This window comes from Triturus cristatus, chromosome 11 (assembly GCF_964204655.1).
Source record: "Triturus cristatus chromosome 11, aTriCri1.1, whole genome shotgun sequence".
Taxonomy (NCBI): domain Eukaryota; kingdom Metazoa; phylum Chordata; class Amphibia; order Caudata; family Salamandridae; genus Triturus; species Triturus cristatus.
The window spans coordinates 914,469,101-914,488,588 of record NC_140594.1 but is presented as its reverse complement, the minus strand read 5'-3'; positions in this window follow the sequence as shown (position 1 = coordinate 914,488,588).

Genomic DNA, 19,488 nt, shown 5'->3' with positions numbered 1-19,488 from the left:
TAATAGCAACTCCAAAACCAATGTATGAATGTTTTGCGACCGCAATTGCGGTCGTAAAACACTCACAATTTACCACCCTTCTCAGAAGGGTGGTAAGCCTCTTGCAAATGGGAAGGGGTTCCCAAGGGACCCCTTCCCCTTTGGGAATGCATGCACAATTATTTTTTAAGGGCAGGCAGTGGTCCCAGGGACCACTGCCTGCCCTCAATTAATAAAACTGAAAAGTTTCTTCTTTTTTTTTAAATGCATCCCGTTTTCCTTTAAGGAAAACGGGCTGCTTTTTAAAAAAAGCTGCTTTATTTAAAAGCAGTCCCAGACATGGTGATCTGCTGACCCCAGCAGGCCACCATCCCTGGGAGTGCTAGCCATTCCCAATGGGGTCACAATTTGCGACTACCTCATTAATATTCATGAGGCATGCAATTCGTGACCCCATTGGGAATCACGAACAGTGTCTTAGACACTGTTTTACATAGCATTTTGCAACTCTCAATTTGGTGCAATTTTGCGACTCACAATTTGGTGCAAATTTGCGACTCACAATTTGGTGCAATTTGCAAATTGCAAAATGCTATGGTTCTACATCTGGCCCCATATGTATTGTATTTGTATTTGTTCTTCTAGAAATAAGTAGATAAAAACTTTAAAGGACAAAAAACAATGTTTAACTTTTCAATTGAATTTTTGTCTATTCTAAAGCTCAAGGCTGTGGGTTTTCTGTACCTTAGCCTCAAAGAATAAGTCCTTTGTTCGATTTGAGCTGCCAGACAGTGCTTAATTTGAGCTGATGGTTGCCAGTGAGGCCCACCAGCGCTCATTATTCCTGGCCAGCACTTATTTTTCTCTATCAGACATTTACAAAGAGCAAGTGAGGGAAAAACAAACACAGTGAAAGATAGGAGGAAGAGAAAGACGGAAAGACTGTCACAAAGGGAACCTGTAAGAGTGAGATAAAGGATCAGGTGATAGTGGATTAAAGAGGTATTATGTGAATTCAAGGCTTCACATTCTTGGTATTCAGCAGACCCAACAGTTATCATCCCCAGATTAGTGCTGCCGATGCAGAGGTTTGGGCACTAGCAGTCATTCTTTTACAAATTAAGCCCTGGTTCCAAATGTTGTCCACCTTGTATTTATATGTCTAGCTTTGGTAGTTCTTAGGAGAAAATGACTGGAATAAATGTTTTTTTTAAGAATAATGTATGCTAAATTAAGGATGCACTTTAAATTTTATATAATAAAGAATTCATATTTTTTTCTTTTCAAATATTCATATTTGAAATGTATTTACTGATACTAGGTGCCCAGGCATCTCTCTCCTGCTTCATTGTGACCTTGACCTTGCCTTGCTATTTTGACTTGTATTGGTGCCTGTCTCTTGCCTTTTTATTGTTAGTAAGGGTGGGTGGAGTTGCCACTAATCGGTAGTCCACGAAAGTTGAAAAAAAACTTGGTGGAACTCCGCTCCGCTCCACCCTAATTTAAAAAAAAGGGAAATAATCACTTACCTTCTCAGGCGTCTCTGGGCTGCCCTCCTCCTCGCCATGGTCTCCTCCTCAATGTCCTTGCGTTCTCACAAACCCCTACATCGTACATCTTGGGAGGACTGCGTAGTCCTCCCAAGATGTAAAAAGTAGGGGTTTGTGACCGACGAGGACGGCGAGGAGGAGAGAACACGGTGAGGAGGAGGGCAGCCTGGAGAGGCCAGAGCAGACAAGTGAATATTTCCTATTCTGTTGGGTGTGGGTGCAGCGGCTTACTCTGCTATGCTGCAGATGCAGAGTTTTTGCCTAAACTTATGCGTTCCCATCCGAGCGCGGAGTTGGCAAAACACCGCAAACCACCCGGGTTTAATTGCTAGGTGCTTGTTTTGTCCCCGACTTGGTAACTGCTCTTTCTTGTTTGTGCAGTCTGTTCTACCTGCCCCCTGTCTCTGATTAATTGCTCCTTTTTTATAATTTTTTTCTCTTAACTGCCCCTTTTACATCTTTTGCTTCTCTTACTGCTCTGTTTTGCATCTAGGTTTCTTCTGCAGGTTGGTGCCATTCAACTTGATCCATTGATCTCATTTTTCCACCTTGCCTCTCCCATCATACTTTCCTGCTCTCCGTGCCAAAAGTTCCTGCTCTTGCTGAGCCCACCCACTGACCCTGTGCTCCTCCCACTCTCCAAGGCCCTTCTCAAAGAAAAGTCCATCTGCATCCATCCACACCTGGACCGTGCCCAGTGCCAGGAACTCTGGTCCAAACTCCTCCCACAGCTACACCGCTGATGAACTCCACCTGCTCAATCCTGGACACCGCCACAAATGCTGCTTTGGAACTGCAGCTCAGTCCATGGTGAGCCCCTTTGCCTGCTCGCATTGCCACTTACCCTGCCTTCACACACCTACTCCTGCCACCCACATGCATACCACACCCCTTACCAAGTGAGAACTTAAGCCCTGCACTCATAAAGCACCACACACCCACCCAGCATAGCAACACTTACTTGCATGCATGCTCCTCAACACACACTCACTTGGCAAGCACTCCCCTGAGATTTGGGACCTCATCAATAACCTCATCAATAACAATGCACTGGACCTCTTCTTCCTCATCGGACCCTTTCTCAACCCGACATCGGCAGTGAAATTACTGTAACCATCCCTACTGGATACAAAATCCAGCACATGGACCGATCCCATAAACTAGGTGGATGACTCGCCATCATCCACAGAGACACCATATAGTGTATCTCTTATACTGACCCAGAACCCACTTTTATGGAACATATGCTGTTCAAGCTTTTGAAGAGAGTAAAACCACAATCAAAGGCACCTTCACCTATCGGTCCTCAGGACCTTGCACCCACTTCAGCAACCTCCTAACTGACCTCACTGCACTCCTCACCACGGCCACCAAAGACTTCATACTCATTAATGATTTCAACTTTCATCTTGATGACTTAATGGACTCCAGCTCTACAGACTTCCATGAAAGTTTACAGAACATTTGCCTCACCCAGCTTGTACAAGGCCCTACCCTCAATACCGGACACACCCTGGACCCAAGCTTCTCCTTCAGTGACAAGGTTAAAGTCAGCCACATAACTCCACTTACATGGATGGGCCTCTACATTATCCGCTTCCACATAACAGGGCCACCAACCACCACTACGGAGTCTAGCAATACCCCAAGACACTGCTGGAAGAAAGTTACAGAAATTGAATAGCTCAATGCCCTCCAACTAAACTACCCGAGTCTCTCCAATGACCTCATCAACAAGACAATCAAATTCAACAACTAGATGACCACCTGTGCCAATACCCTCGTGCCCCTGAAAAAAAAAGACATCCAACAAACAAGCTAGCTGGTACAATGCTAACCTCAGAGAGAGTTTGCAAACAACTCAAAAGGAAATGGAGAACCACCCAAGAAAAAACCGCAAGAAAGACCTACAAGACCACACTTAGATACTATCACCATCAAGTAAAAGAAACTAAGAAAAAGGCCCTGACTCTGAGAATCGAATCTAGCTCAAACAACTGCAAGGAACGTTTAGCCCTCGTCAAGTAATCACCAACCCAATAGCCACAACCCAAACAGTCATCCCAAACATGAACTCTGCAACAATCTCCCCAACTTCTTCAACGAAAAAATCACCAAGATCTTCAGCAACTTCAATCCCTAGCCACCTATTCAACTTCCCAGCCTGCTAACCTACAAAGACTACCAACAGACATCATGGAACCCTCTACCCATCACAAGCACTGCAAAAATAACAAAGACAGTCCACTCAGGGGCTCCCACAGACCCCTGGCCCTAACATATCTACAAGCTGGGATGAGCCTAGGTCAGCCCTGCACTCACTGCCATCATTAACATCTCCCTCAACAGCCACCTTCTCAGATAGCTGGAAACACACCAAAATCACTGGCCCTCCGAAAAAAAACCATATCTGGCCCTGAAGTACTCAGCAACGACTGATTCATCTTGCTGCTCCCCATTCCAGCAAATGTCATTGAGAAGACCATCAACAGATGACTCTCGGACCATCTAGAAAGCCACAAATTCCTGGAGGATTTGCAATCAGGATTCCAAAACAATGACAGCACCAAAACAGCCCTCATTGCTGCCACAGTCAATATACACACCATCCTTCACCATGTACAGACCATCTCTCTCATCCTCCTTGACCTCTCCACCTTTTTAGACACGATCTATCACGTCACACTCATCACCAAACTACACACAGCGTAATACAAGGACCAGCACTCAAATGGATACCTTCCTTCCTCTCCGGAAGAACACAAGAAGTCAGGCTCTCACTGTTGGCATCAGAACTCAATGACCTCATCTGCAGAGCCATACAGGGATCATCACTCAGCCCCACACTTTTCAACATATACATGACTCCTCTGGCAAACATCATCAGATCCCATGGAATCAACATCATCTCCTACGCCGACGACAACTAGCTAGTTTTTTCCCTGTCAGATAACACTGTTACCACCAATACAAACTTCAAACAATGCATGATTTACGTGACCAATTGGATGAAAGAAAACTGCTAAAGCTCAACACCAACAAAACGGAAGTGATTTTCTGTGGGAATAGAAGCTCATCTTGGGATCTCACCTGGTGGCCTACTGACCTTTGACTCACAACCACCCCAACTGACCACACTTGGAACCTAGCCCTCATCCTGGACATCAACCTTACAATGAATTCCAATGTCAGGGTTGTCACCTCTTCATGCTTCCACAACCTCCCCATTCTACGTAAAATCTTCAAGTGGCTTCCACTGAACACCAGACGTACCATCACGCAGGCCCTAATCACAAGCAAGTTGGACTACAGCAACACACTCCAAGCCGACATCCCAATCCATCTCCTTCACAGACTTCAAAACCATCCAAAATGCTAGTGTCAAATTAATCTTTGACCTCCCGCCCTGAACCCACACCACACTAACCCACAGGAAACTCCACTGGCTCCCCATTCAGAGGCGCTACCAGTTCAAACTTCTCACACATGCGGGCATGTCACTACACAACATGGGTTCCGCTTACCTTAATCACCAACTCACAAGACAACTTCGCTCATCATCACTCTCACTCTCACTCGCACACACACCCCACATCCACAGAAGTAGAACAGGAGGTTTGTGATTCTCCTACTAAGCTGCCAAATCCTGGAACGACCTCCCCTAACACATCAGGGCCACCTCCTCACTTCTTGAATTTCACAAGAAGCTGAAGACCTGGCTATTCAACCAGTCTTCTTGCGTGACCATTGAGACTGCCTATATTTAGGACAAGCCTCATCACATGCCTACACTCACCTACTCGGCGACTGGATATGCTTGTGGATGACAAGCAGCGCTGTACAACTCCACCGTACATTACATTAAGTTACATTATATTACTGATAGAAAGCCAATGTCATTAATGTATTTTTGTATGGTATTTTGTGTATACCAGAACACAAAAACCTCCTTCGATCTGATTTGTACAAAAAACGTGAAGTATTTTATTTTCAAGAAGGTACATGCACTTGGAAAACTAAGTGGGTTGTAAAGCACCGCTTTGGCTTACAAATCAGACAAGCATGATTGTACTTTTCTCTATTTTGATTTTAAAAATGTTAATTGCTTTTAAAATACCCTTTCAGCCAATAAGAATAACTATTTGAACTGTCTTATAAAATGCGCCACAATCGAAAGCGTAGATATCAGTTTCTGTACTAACGTTTAATGGAATTTTTCTTTTGCTGCCAATATTCCACGATTCAGATTAAAGAAAACAAACTATTATTAAGCTTTGACAGCTTAATTTGAAGTGTTATGTAACAACATGTGAATGGAAGCAGGGTTGTTGTCACTGCAGTGCGTGAATAATACCTGTTTTCCAAAGAAAGTCTATTCATGCTCCAGCAACAACTCTATGCCAATTAGACACATCTGTTTAAATAACCTTTTAAACCAAGTTGCGTAACTCTGGTTCTGCACATTTTAAGTATGGAAATATCTTCAGTGTGCACTTTTGTCGTCTCCGGAGCGTAATAAAAAAAAACAAGCGTTGGCAAAACCAATATGTCTAGCTTTCCCCCCCTAAAATATTGTCTTTTTCAAATAATGTTGTGCAATTGCATGCAACTAGGACTAGGCGAGTTCTAGTCGTGAATCAGGCCCTGTATATAATAATGTATATTTGTCGCCCCTTGAACAAGTGTCTCTCGCTGCCTTTTGGAACCAGAGCATATGTGCCCTGGTAAAGTATATTCAGTGATAGATTTTCAGTTACACTAGGTGAAATCCTGATTTTATTGAGACATTCTTAGTGTACATTACAGCTTCTTCCTCTAAATCTTGGAAACAATCTAGGGGCATATTATCAAGCACGGTAATAAAATTATCGCCGCTTTGGCGGCAGAAAAGTGCCGCTAAAATGGCGATAATGGGCTTGATAATATGCCGCAGAGAATTCCAATAGAAACCCATGTTGACACCAGAACATGGGCTTATATGGGAATTCTCTGCGGCATATTATCAAGCCCTTTATCGCCGCTTTAGCTGCAGTTTTTTGTCGCTAAAGCGGCGATAATTTTAACGCTGTTTCTTGATAATATGCCCCCATTTTCTTAATTAAGGTTTGAGTATTAAAAAAACATAGGGGCATATTTGCAAGGCCGGCGATAAAATTATCGCCGTTTTAGCGGCAGGAAACTGCTGCTAAAACGGCGATAATGGGCTTGCTAATATGCGTTATAGAATTCCAATAGAAGCCCAGGTTAGATGTCGTGCACATATAACCTGGGCTTCCATTGGAATTCTTTAAAGCATATTAGCAAACCCATTATCGCCTTTTTAGCGGCAGTTTCCTGCCGCTAAAACGGCGATAATTTTATCGCCGGTCTTGCTAATATGCCCCATAGTTCAATTACGGTGTGGTGTGCATTTTAGTTAGGTTCTGTTTTTTCTCACCCTTCATGTGATTGCTAGCAGTACGATGGGGCAGATTTATAATAACTGGTGCATCCCTGCATATCAGCAGGGATGCGCCAGTTATTTTGCGCCCCAGCTCCGCCATCATGAATGCGCCGCATTTATAATGCGGCGCACCATGGGGCAAAAACGGCACAGATGCGTCACGCATCTGTTCCGTAAAAGTGGCGCATTGCTGGAGTTGCGTCGCAAGCGCGACGCAGCTCCAGCAATGCTCTGGGGGGCCCTATCTGCACAATGCTGCGTCAATCATTTACGCCTGCTTCAAGCAGGCGCAGGGTTTCGACGCAGCATGGGCTCAAAAGTGACTGAGTGAAATCTTGTAGATTTCACTCAGCCACTTTTAGGAGGCGTTCCTGCGCCGGAACGCCCCCACCTGCCCTGGACCGCCTACATGTGGCGCAGGGCTTTACAACGTGACGCATCTCCCAGATGCGTCACGTTGTAAATACCCCGCACCATGGCGCAGGATTTGCGCCGCTGCTGCGTCACAAAAGTGGCGCAACGGCGGCGCAAAAGTGGCGCAAGTGCAACATAAATCTGCCCCATAATTTGTAAAACAATCAGAGCAGAGGCCCAGAAAGATGCACAGATTCCAACGGCCAGTTCTATCGATGGTCGGGTTCCAAATACAAGCAGTACTTAATTTGAGCTGGTGGTTTTAGGTGCTCAGCACCTGCACTTGATTGTCAAAACCGGACAAAGAGCGCCACCATGTGGCAGACTGCCTTAATTTAGAGATCAGCACAACAACATTTGTTTATTAATTCAACATACATAAAAAATGTCTAAAACATGTGGCACAAGCCATTCTTATAGCTGTGGGGGCCTAGAATAGTCTGAATTGTCACATTGCTAGGTGTGTGGAGGTTGGTAGGGTTGTTGGTACTGTTATAGGCAGCACTGGTAGGAGCAGTGGGTGGTGCAAGCAGCAGTGATCTTCTGAGAGAGAACTGGTACTTATTAATTTACAAATTAAGCACTGAATACAAGGCTACATGGTCTTGATTCTACCTGAAACCTCTTTCATCCACCACTAGCCCCAACCTACCACTTTGTCTCACTCTTGCAGGTTCATTTCCATCTCTGCCTTCTCCCTTTGTAACATTTTTCCTTTCTCTTCTTTCTTCTCGCCAACTCACTTTATGTTTTTCTCTCTCTTGCTTTGTATTAAAGTCTGATGAGGAAAAGAAGTGCTGAAGGCCAAAAATAAGTGCTGGTGGGTCCAATCTGCGACCACTGTCTCAAACTAAACACTGATTATAAGTGATGGGTTTGAGAAAATGATTTCAGGTTAATCTTTGAGTGAATATTTTAATGAAAATTCTTTGATTGTGCAGTATGGGGCTGGTTTATGACACTCTAGGCTCTGTGCCTGTCAATGGAAATGCATCAGCAGGTGACGTCAGAGCATGGTGCCATGTGCAGTCCTCCTGAATTCAGCTTGTATTGTCTTGTTTTACATTGTATGTGGTGTTTGGAAAGTGTACGTGTACTCAAACGCTTAGTGACACTGTGGTATCCTAGTTACCAACTTCTTGGTGACTGGATGCCCCAGGTGCCGAGTGGGCCAACGGCAGTTGCTGAGTGTGAAGCCAGAGGAAGGTTGTACCTGCCTGTGCTCATCTACTCCCCTACTCACAGTGTCAGTAGTCCTTACAAAGTGGCGACGAGTGAGGAGAGAACGGGCAGAGCGCGGCTCTGTATGGTGAAGAATCCCTGCTGTCTAACGGGAGGATAATGCAGCGGAATGTCGTATGACGCAAGTTGAGCCATGGCAAAATATCCAGAACCATCTGACCTCGTTACATTTAGCTGGCCCCCAGGTACAGGGTGATTGGTGTCTGCGCGTGCTGTTAGGAAGCTTGTGGCAGTCTGAGCGAGCAGAAGTGAAGGCTCGAGAGCAGATTTTTGCGTTGCGTGTCACCTTGGAATGTATTGGATGGTTGCCTAGCGATGCTTAGTGTCACTCATGACCCAGGCGTGCACACTTCACTATGTCTCACGCTGCATGCCACCATTTTTAAAAAAATGATTAATTCATCATAATATGCTTCCTAGCCAGCGCACAAGGGGGCATATCAACAAGGGGCGGCGATAATATTATCGCCGCTTTAGAGCCCGTTTTCGGGCAAAAAGCGGCCATAATATTATCGCATTATCAACAAGGACACGCTAGCGTGTGTTTCCTTGCCTTAGCGACCCTTGTCAGCACGCCTCCCACCGCATCGCTAATGAGATGCAAAGGAGGTGTGCCTGACAAAACACCATGGGAAAATATCGCTATACCAGCTTCGTCATATTAACAATGAGGGTTAGCAATATTTGAAATCGCGTTAAATATGCATTAACGCAGGAATTTAACGTCTGTTAAATTCCTGACTAAGGCATACCTAACGGGGGGTGGATTGTGTGGCTAAGACCACTTGCCCTATCACCAAGGATATCGCTGATTTCTATGGGACATCACTGGAAAACCAGCGATGTTCCATGGAAAACACCGCTATCAATGGAAAAATTATCACCATTGCGCTATGCGTTGTTGATACAGCGCTAGCTTGGTGATAATTTCCAGCGATAGCCGGCGATAAAAATCCTCACGCTAAGAGCGGCCAGCGATAATTATCGCTGCCGCTTGATAATATGCCCCTAGCTTCGGAGTGGCGGGCTCCAGTTGTCGGAGTAAGCGCATCCTGCAATCCTGACCCAGCTAGTGAAGGTCACGGACTGTGTCTCCCTGATCTGTTTTTATGGTGATGCGTACACCAAAGAAGTAGCGTTCACCACGAAGTACAGGTGTGTTATTTTCAAACTACATTTGGTACAATTGGGAAACACACATCATCTGAAAACTTGCAAATTGGCATTAGTGAGGAGTACGTAAGTCCAATATAATAAAAGCACAAATTCCATTAAGCGATCTGCATAGCTCAGTGCTATGCACACCAGTTTTTTCACTCAGTACTTTTAAATCCTATACACTTAATTAAAGTACTTTACTAACGTCAGAAAAGTTTGGCAGAAAGCAAAATGAGTACACAAAGTTGTGGGCTTACTCCACCTGTATCCTTTCTGGCTCATCCTGGCGAACCCATATTAGAATGGCCAGAATGGAATAATTACTTTGTAATGACATTTCTAGTCTAGTAGAAGAAAAGGAGGATACATTTTCTGCTTTCAGGAAAAAAGATGATGCTACACAGTTTGGGGCCGGAGGGCCTGTGAGTTTACAAAGAAATGGAAAAGAAAGTTAGACCCTTAGAAAGCACCAATGTTTTTTCAGAAGCTTTGGAAGACTTAGATTCTCACTATCTGTTTATTTGGCCATAGACATATAATAATTCTTCCATAGGAAACAAGCAAGCACTGAAAGTGTAGAGGATTACGTTGCCGCCTTGAAGAAGTTGGCTATTACATGCAAATTTGGATCCCTATATGATGACTTTATAAGGGACGAGTTGGCTATGCATTTTAATAGTTCAGGGATCCAAGAGAAACTGTGGGTGTGTGGTGAAGCTCCTTTAGCTGAGGTCACTGCTTTAATTAAAAAATCAGAAATGTCAAGAAGGTGTGCGAAAGCGTCTCTTAAAAATGATGGAGAGGTTGTGGGGAAGGTGTCCACCCTCCCCAAAAGTGAAAGCAAGAAGGGGGCTAGGCCAAATTTCAAGGAGATGAATAAGAAGAAAGGAGTTCAAGATGACAAGTGCTCTACATGTTTTAGATGTGGCAACAAGGGTCACCATATTTGCTAGAGATAAGAACTGTCCATCCTATTGATGTTTTACTTAATAGAGCAATGTCATTCGCATTTAGTACTGATGACATTTGGTTTACTTTTATTTTCAAGAAAATGTGTGGTTGCATTAGTAAGAGCTTTATTTAGGTCTGTAGTAGACACCTTGCAGCTGGAAAATGTGGAATAACTGCTACATTGATAATACATTTGTCTTAGATATCGCACCATTATTAGGAAATATATTATTTTACATTTGTTTCAAACCTATTAATCTTACAAAAACAGAATATCACACAAAGAAATATGTGAGTCAAAATGTTGTACTCGCTGGAGAAGAAAAAACATGTCCCTGAGACCACTGAAAAACATTGAGGAATTTCATTTATGGTTTGAAAGAAGCAAAAAAAAATATATATATATATATTATATATATATATATATATCTGGAACACTCCACCCGCCAGAGGCGCTTCAGTCTGCTTCGAAGAAAATGGAGCACGGACCGGCAAATAGGTGCTGTATTGTTTTCTTTATTCCGAAAAAACTCACAGCCATTACGCGTTTCAGGCCCGGAGGGCCTTGATCACATGACACGCACAACCAGTTACCACGTGATTTTATCTAATTTTTTTCTCCATTTTTTCCGCCTTCATTTAAAGTGGCAAGTGCTATATACAAGTCAGTTGCGTTCATAGACATGGACAAGAGACTGTTTGCTACGTATTTTTAACATTTTTATTTCACCATTCGATTATAATTCTTTATATTGTTCAAAGGTGATCATTTTAGGCTTGGTCAATATATTATCATCATGACTGTATATATATTTGCATCATAATTGCGATCAGACATTTTCTTTACTTATCAAATTGCCTTGTTTTTGCAATAAAAAAACAATTTCAATACAAATAAATAAATAAATATATAAACACATACAAAATCTGCTTAAAATTGTCTTTTGATCAATATCATGTGTGCAAATTTAAGCTTGATGACAGTACTGGATTTTGTATTGTGCCCATTCTGAAGTACGCTATGTTCTTGTAATTAACATAGCTGTGAGGTTGCATTATGGTTTAAATACCACCACTTACTAATGAAGCTGCCCTCATAACAGGATAGCTGCCTTTATAATAAAACAATTCTATTAAAACAAGGCCTGCTAAAATCTGTTATAAAAATCCAAAATGTAAATTTAAGTTTAAAATTCATTCTGTGGAAATTGAGCAAATTACTGTGTTGAAATTGGGGTTGGTTTTGAAGTTTGCTGTCCATATTCTATACAAAGCCTGTATATATGTCTCTAGTTGAGTCTATTTGCTATCCATGATAAATTTCACTACGTAAAAGTGCTAATGTGCTTTACTCCTGAATTAAAGTGCAAGTGTTAAAATTCACCTTGGTGTTTATAAAAACTAAAAAAAGCTCAAAAATAATACTGAATATTTTGCACAACCTATTTCTTTTTATAGCTGGTTTATCTGATAGACTAGCAGCTTTCACCCCATTAATAGGGTGGGAGATAGTCAAGATTTTCTGTTTTGACTCAAAGGTGTTGATGACGCTCATAAATTTAGTTTCAGTTTTGTTACAGACAAGTATATAAGTCTTCCGTAATATTTAGCCCCCCAGGGTGCTTAGAGTCTAGCTCTAAAATGTATCTTGTTTCCAGCATGTGCAATGCTTTTTCTCTGTTACCGCCTCTCTTGTTTGTTTGTACAGCATCAATTAAAAAATATTTTAATTTTTTGGGATCTGAATCGTGCTGTTCGCCAAAATGGCATGCCACCGGATATGTGTGGTCTTTGTTTCTTATGGTTCTGATATGCTACAATATTCTTTTGTGTCCCTGCAGTCTGGTACTGCCCACGTATCTCAGACCACAGGGGCATTCGAGAACATATACAACATATTCAGTTTTGCAAGTCAGTGATTTCCCTATGGCATATTCCTGTGAACTGAAAGGTGTTTTGTATGTTGTTTTAGTACACCCAAATTGGCAGGCTTTACACGATTTACATTTTAAAAAACCTTTTCTTTGGGATAGCCAAGTTCCTGTGCTTTTGTTGACTGGGTTGTTTTGTACTAACTCATCTTTCATAGAGGGGGCTCTGCTACTGGTGATTGTAAGTCTAGTAGGTAACAGACGGCCTATGGTTGGTTCATTTAACAATATGGGCCAATTTCTTTGGATGATTTTATTGATAGTTTTTTGTTGATTACTAAATCCTGTTCTCATCCTGAAAGTTTCACCTTCCCTGTTATCTACTGTTGTAGTTTGAGACTGGGATTGATTTTGTTTTATTAAATCCTCCCTTCTCAGTTTCTGACTTTTCATAATAGCATTATCTATACATTTTCTCATATAGCCCCTCTGCAGGAATCTGCCCTTACTGGCATGTTGTGCTAGCCTTAGGTCCTCATTGTTGCTGCATATTCGTCTTAATCTTATCATTTCTCCATAGGGGATACTATGTATAAGATGAGGAGGGTGGGCACTGGCTGCGTGTAACACCGAATTACCAGCAGTTGGTTTTCGGTGTGCCTTGGTTTCAATTTTGTGATCCCTGATGTAGACTTGTACATCAAGAAATGTTACCATCTCAGAACTAATAGATGCTGTAAATTTAAGATTGATATCATTATCGTTTAGGCCCTCTACAAACATTTGTGCTTCTGGCACGGTCCCATGCCATATCATGAATATATCGTCTATAAATCTCAACCACAGTTTTACATGTTCTTGTAGCGCGTTTTCATGTGTTGTCCGTAGGACCAGCTCCTCCCACCACCCCATATGTCGATAGGCGTAGCTGGGGGAGAAGCTGGCCCCCATTGCTACGCCACGAAGCTGTTGATATAGGGTGTTTTAAAATAGAAAAATGTTGTTGTTCAAGCAAAAATCTATCATCTTGATAAGCATTTTGCTATGCTGTTCATGCAGGGCTGGCCTTTTCCTGAGATAGTGTTGAATTGCTCTTATCACATCCTTGTGGTTGATACTGGCATAGAGTCCTGTGATATCCATAGTTATTAAGAGGAAATCATCTTACCATTTAAAATCTTGAATCTTGGTTAAAAAGTCCCCAGTATCTTTTATGTAGGAAGGGAGACTTTGGACATGTTCCTGTAAAAAATGGTCTACATATTGGGATGTTTTTTCTGTTAGACTGTTCCTAGCAGATATAATGGGCCGTCCCGGGGATTTGAGGGAGTTTTTGTGCAGCTTGGGTATGAAATAGAACACCGATGTTGTTGGAGTGTCATTTTTAAGAAATTTAAATTCTTCAATTGTCAACAGAACTGCACTTTTCCATGCTAATAAATGGCTGTAGTATGTATTATAAGTTGTTTTTAATGTGAGCATATCGCTTTTGCCATAATAATTTCGGTCTGATAGCTGCTTTAATGCTTCTTCTGTGTAATCTTTTTTCCCCCATATCACCAGGTTGCCACCATTGTCGTAATTTCTTATAATGAGTTCAGGGTCATTTTTCGATTTGTCTATCAGTTGGTGATATTTGATCTCCTGAATGTTCTTTTTTTCTTTCTCTTTAGATTTATTCACTTTATAATTCAGACGTTTGATGCCGGCTATTGTCTGCTCATGAAATATGTCTATAGAGTCTCTTGCCATTATTGGTACAAAAGTGGATTTTGGTTTGAAAGATGCTGTAAGAATTTTTGGTGGGATGTTGATGCCCATGCTATATTCTTCCTCTGTTGATAGTTTAGCGCCCTCCATTTCTTGATATGTATTTTCATTCACTAGTTCTTGAAGTTCTTGTATTATGGGAAAATCTGAAGGCGTCAGATTAAAAGGGGCCGAAATTTGTGATGGCTCCCTCATATGTTCTGTTTGTACCTGAGCAGTCTTCTCATTGTTCTTTAGTAAATGAAATGTTTTGAGTTTCAGTTTTCGTACCCCTTTGAAAATATCCATCCTTATATTTCCATAATTAAATGTCTTTTGGGGCAATATGAGAGTCCAAGAGATAAAATTTGCTTTTCAGTTTCATTTAAGTTGACATTCGCTAAGTTGACAACAGTGTTGTTGGGGGCTAATGTATGTATTACTTCCGCTTCCATTTTCGTGTGTTTGATCTTTTTTGTTGTTGTTCCCCTTCGTTTTGCTTGACGCCTCTCTCTGTGTCTGATTGTGTCACTTTTCCTTGTCTCGCCTGCTGGAATCGAGGTCGTAAGGTTTGTCTTCGTTCTGTAACTAAAAAACCCAGCTCCTGTTCTAGTGATAACTTGGCCGGTACGTGCATGCCTTTTGCGTTTCTTGGTTCCAATTCATTTTCAATTTCCATGGCTGAGCTCAATTCCGAAGTGGATGAGCCCCCTGTCTGCCCATATTGTTGCTGGTACTTGGTTTGGCAATGTTAGTCCCGCTGAATTTTGATATTTTTAATGAATCATACTTCTTAGCGAATGTAAATTTACGTTCGCAAATCTTTTCCTCCCCCTTGCGAAACCTCTTGATCATTTCATCTCTTAATGTAGACTCTTCTTCTCTTAGGTTCATTTAATTAATTTCCTCATTTAATTTGTCTATCTGCTCTTGTAACTTGAGACGATCTTGCTCGGCATATTTCACAAGTATATATATATTATCCAAGTTTCAAAGTACCCAACGTGCAAGTTTGTTTATGGTATACAGTCCGCCAGCACAATGATAGCTTTAAGCTTTAAGCAGTTCAATTTGCTGTGGATGCCTGACGCGTTTCGAAGTGTCCCCACTTCTCTACAGAGGCTTTGGTAATTGAAGGCACAAAGTACACCGCCCTCATAATTTAAATGCTGCAGTGCATGCCCTGGATGGGACGCGAGTAGCAGAGCATTATGGACCTTGTAGTGTCCTTTGTCTCCAGATGGAGCGCGCAATGTTGCTACTGTAACATTCATAGCCCCCCAGATGGGCCTCGGCGTGCCGGTGGATATGCTAAATCTGTTGCTGCCCCACTAAGTCGGCCTGCTCGATAACAGACCGCGTAGCCCCCACATCCTGGGGTGGTGCTCCTTCGCGGCAGGGTGTGCTGTGTATTTATCCAATCTTCAAAGTACCCAACGATGTGCAAGGAGCACTCGAGTGGCATACATCTATATTTTATGAGAATATAGCAGGGAAAGTATTTCTTCACATGGGACAAGTTTCCTTTGGAAAAAATTCAAGAGTGTTCATTTACAAATGCATAATTCAGTGGATTTAGGGACGTCATAGTTTTCCTTTTTCTGATTCACAAAAAGTTATTTAATATATCTGCTATGAAGAGATAAATTATACATACAATTATTTATGACACATTTTCTTGGGTCAAAGAGGTTCCGTTACATGCAATAATCTGTAGGTATCCAATGTATGACATAGTTTCCCTACACATTGCAGAAACATGTGAGCTGTAGAGAAATGATTTATGTGGCTCTTTGCAACGCACTTCCTAACGCAACAACCTACTGTACAGAAGAAAGCAGATCGCATGTTCAGTCGTGTTACATGTGTGTATGTTATGCAAATACCTAGTCCTCATATAAATTGTGTTAATTTCGATCTGAGTCATTTGGTACACCTATTACCTTTGTGCTTTGCACATGAAGGAAACATGTCTTTTTAAACAGAAACACCCTATGGTTGAGGCAGGTATGTCTGCTTCAGACTTGATGAATCAAAAAATCAGGGTTCTGAACTGGCAATATTTTAGACACTCAGAACAAGGCAGATAGTAATCCCTATAGTAAATTAGCCTCAGGAACACTGGAGTGACTCCCACCACATGACACAATCCAAACAACAACACATATCCAACCAACAGCATGGTCAGTCCTTCTCTCTGCATTAAAAGCAGAGTGATGGGGAGTTGCACACATTCAGGCTCACTCACAGAACCTGTTGGACTTGGCCCTTTTTGCAGGTTCACCCTGAAACTTTTTGCATTCTCCTAGCCTTTTTCTGTAACCTGGTGTTGGTGATTTTAGGCCTCTCAGCACTTTAGCACTGTAGTCCAGTGTAAAGTGGGTGCGCTCTCTGTGCACGTGTGGTGAGATTGGCCTGCCCTCCCATAGGAATGCATTGGGTTCCCTGATCAGTGTGTGTCAGTGGTAATTCATGGGAGGAGCAGAGTGGTCGAGTTTAGTATGTATGAAATGGTGAGAATAAATGCTGCGCAATGGTGTGCACAGATTTATTATGACTATGGGAGAAATGCCACTTTTAGAAATTGGCATTTCTGTGTGTTATGTGTCTGCCTGCCTGTTGTGAATTGCATGCCTGGCTTGTGTGAGTGACAGGGGCTGGTGAGGTGTGTGTGACCCCAGGAGGGGCAGGGGACATCTACATTTGGAGTGGTGGAAGGAGAAATCCCTGGCCCCTGAAAAGGATGGTGCCTGCCCTAGTGAATGCTGGTCTGCCCCCCTGTGGTGTGTCTGATGACGAGCCCCCACCTAACAATAGGCAAGAGGAGCCTGGTGAACAAAGTGCTCCAGAACTAGTTGGGACTGCTTCCTCCAAGCCCTGGGCTGTGCAGACAAAGAGAAAGGGAGTATAAGTATAGGGGCTGTGACCCCATGAGGGGGCTCTTGTTCCTGTTCTGTGCTACTAGGGGCTTGCTGCTGTTGGGGCCCAGGAGGAACCGCCTTGGGGGATTACCTCCCTGCTGGAGGGCCCTGTGTGCTGGTCTCCCTGGGCCCAGCTATGCTCCCTGGACCTGGAGGAACATTTGCAGGGGCTCATGCTTCTTAACTACAGGACTCCTTGTGCATCTAGCGCCTGGGAGTGCTTTCATTTCAATTCACCAGAAAAGGAGCGTGGGCTGCGCAGCACTGAGCTGCAGCCCCTTTGAGAGGGAATCCAAATCGTAGGGATTCCCCCATGATGCAGAGAAGCAGGAGCCCACCCCGCTTTATGTTTGTTTTGGCCGCATTGTGATGCTGAAGAAGCGGCTGCCCACCCCGCTTTGCGCTTTTTCGCGGGTGCCCACCCCGCTTTATGAGTGATTTTGATGCGGCGGGTGCCCACCCCGCCGTGTGCTTCATTAGCGATTTTGATGCGGCGGGTGCCCACCCCGCCGTGTGCTTTAATTCTACAGCGGGTGCCCACCCCGCGCTGTAATGGTGTAAGCAGGTGCCCACCCCGCATGTGTCTGCTTATGAGGGAGCCTACCCCTCATTGCCACCAAGGAGGAAAAGAAACCCGCCGAATCACTGCCGTGGCCCGGGAGCACCAAAGCGGAAGTCAGGTAGGCCCACGCCTGACTGGGGGTAGGGCCTGCTAAGGAAGCGGAAGAGCAAAGAGGAAGTCGGCACCTGCCGAGCAGGGCTCATTGTGTACCGGTGGGAGCACTGCGCGTGACGAGTAACTGCAAGGAGAAGGGAGAACTGGAGCCTACCCTGCCTCCCAGGGCATCCCGGTGAAGAGAGGAGGGAAGCCCTGGGCCACCAGAGGAGAACCGAGTCCTGCCCCCAGATCCGGTGAGTGAGGGCTCGAGGGGGGGGGGGTTGGCGCAGATCGAGGCACAGAGTCAGAGCGGTCTGGCCAGAGAGTGGGCCACTCCAACGTTGTTGGCATTTGTTCTAGAGGGCCCAGAGGGGCCCGTACATTTCCCAGTGTCGAGGGTCAGTCTCTGAGCGGCCCCGCATGAGAGAGGGCCGCTCCTATGATGGGGGTGCGTCGGGGCACATTATCGGTGCCCGCCCTCCAACATGGGGCATGTTTTGTTTTAAGAGCCGTGTGGCTCCAATGAGGGGGCATGCTTGTTTTAGAGGCCCATAAAAGCCCAGAGGGCCAGTAGTGCCCTTGCCCCTTCCAGTTTGATCGAATGTCTACACCTGCCCCGTCTGACAGAGGGCAGCTGCACCGATGGGGGCCAGTTGATTTAAAGAAGGGCCTAGTGGGGCCCAGAGGGCACAGTCGTGCCAGGGCCCATGTTCCTTGTCCACAGCTGCGCTGCACCAGCGCAGGGCAGTTGCAGCATTGTGCCCATTTGCTCAGGAGGCACAGTGAGTGACTGTGAGGATCACGGCTGCCCGGCAATTAGCGGGAAGCTGCTACGTTCGGGCCAGGGTGTAGTGAGGAGTCCCAGGAGGCACCGTGGTGCCAGTGCATTGCGCACTTTTTGCTTTAGCTGCAAGTGGCAGCTTAGCGCCCTGACATTCTGGACAGAGGGCATTTGAGCCCTAGAGGAGGCCAGTTGGCCTAGGGTCATTCTGAGTGGGAGGGATAGAGCGCCAGGCTCTACAAAACCACACAATGTGTTTTATGCCCCTTGTGATTGTGATTGCATAATGTGATTTATGTGATGTGACGTATGCACCCTGTTTTTATGCCTCTAATGAAGTTGATGCTCATGAGGTTATGGCGTAATGTGTTTATGCTGGTGAGGCCTAATGCGTAATGTGTTTATGCTTAGGAGGGTGCCTATGTTGATGAGGTTTGGGCCTAATGTGGGTTTATGCTAGTATGATATGGCTTAGGTTATTATGGTCCCAGTAGTTACTGGTTGTGTTTTATATTTGCATGTACTTACCTGTTCTGATGGTACTGACCGTGGCCCGATTGGCCTGGTCCTGTATATAATCCCCTGTGAATATTGCCCGTGCCAGTTGGCACAGTGTAAATGTGTGATTATGTTTCTAATGTGTTTATGACAATACAAAGGCTATTTTTTATATAACCTTGTGTGGAGTTCCTTTTGTGGTGTTCCTAGTGTGTTGCTGCTGCGTGTGTGTGTGTTGCGCAAACGCTTTACACATTGCCTCTGGTATAAGCC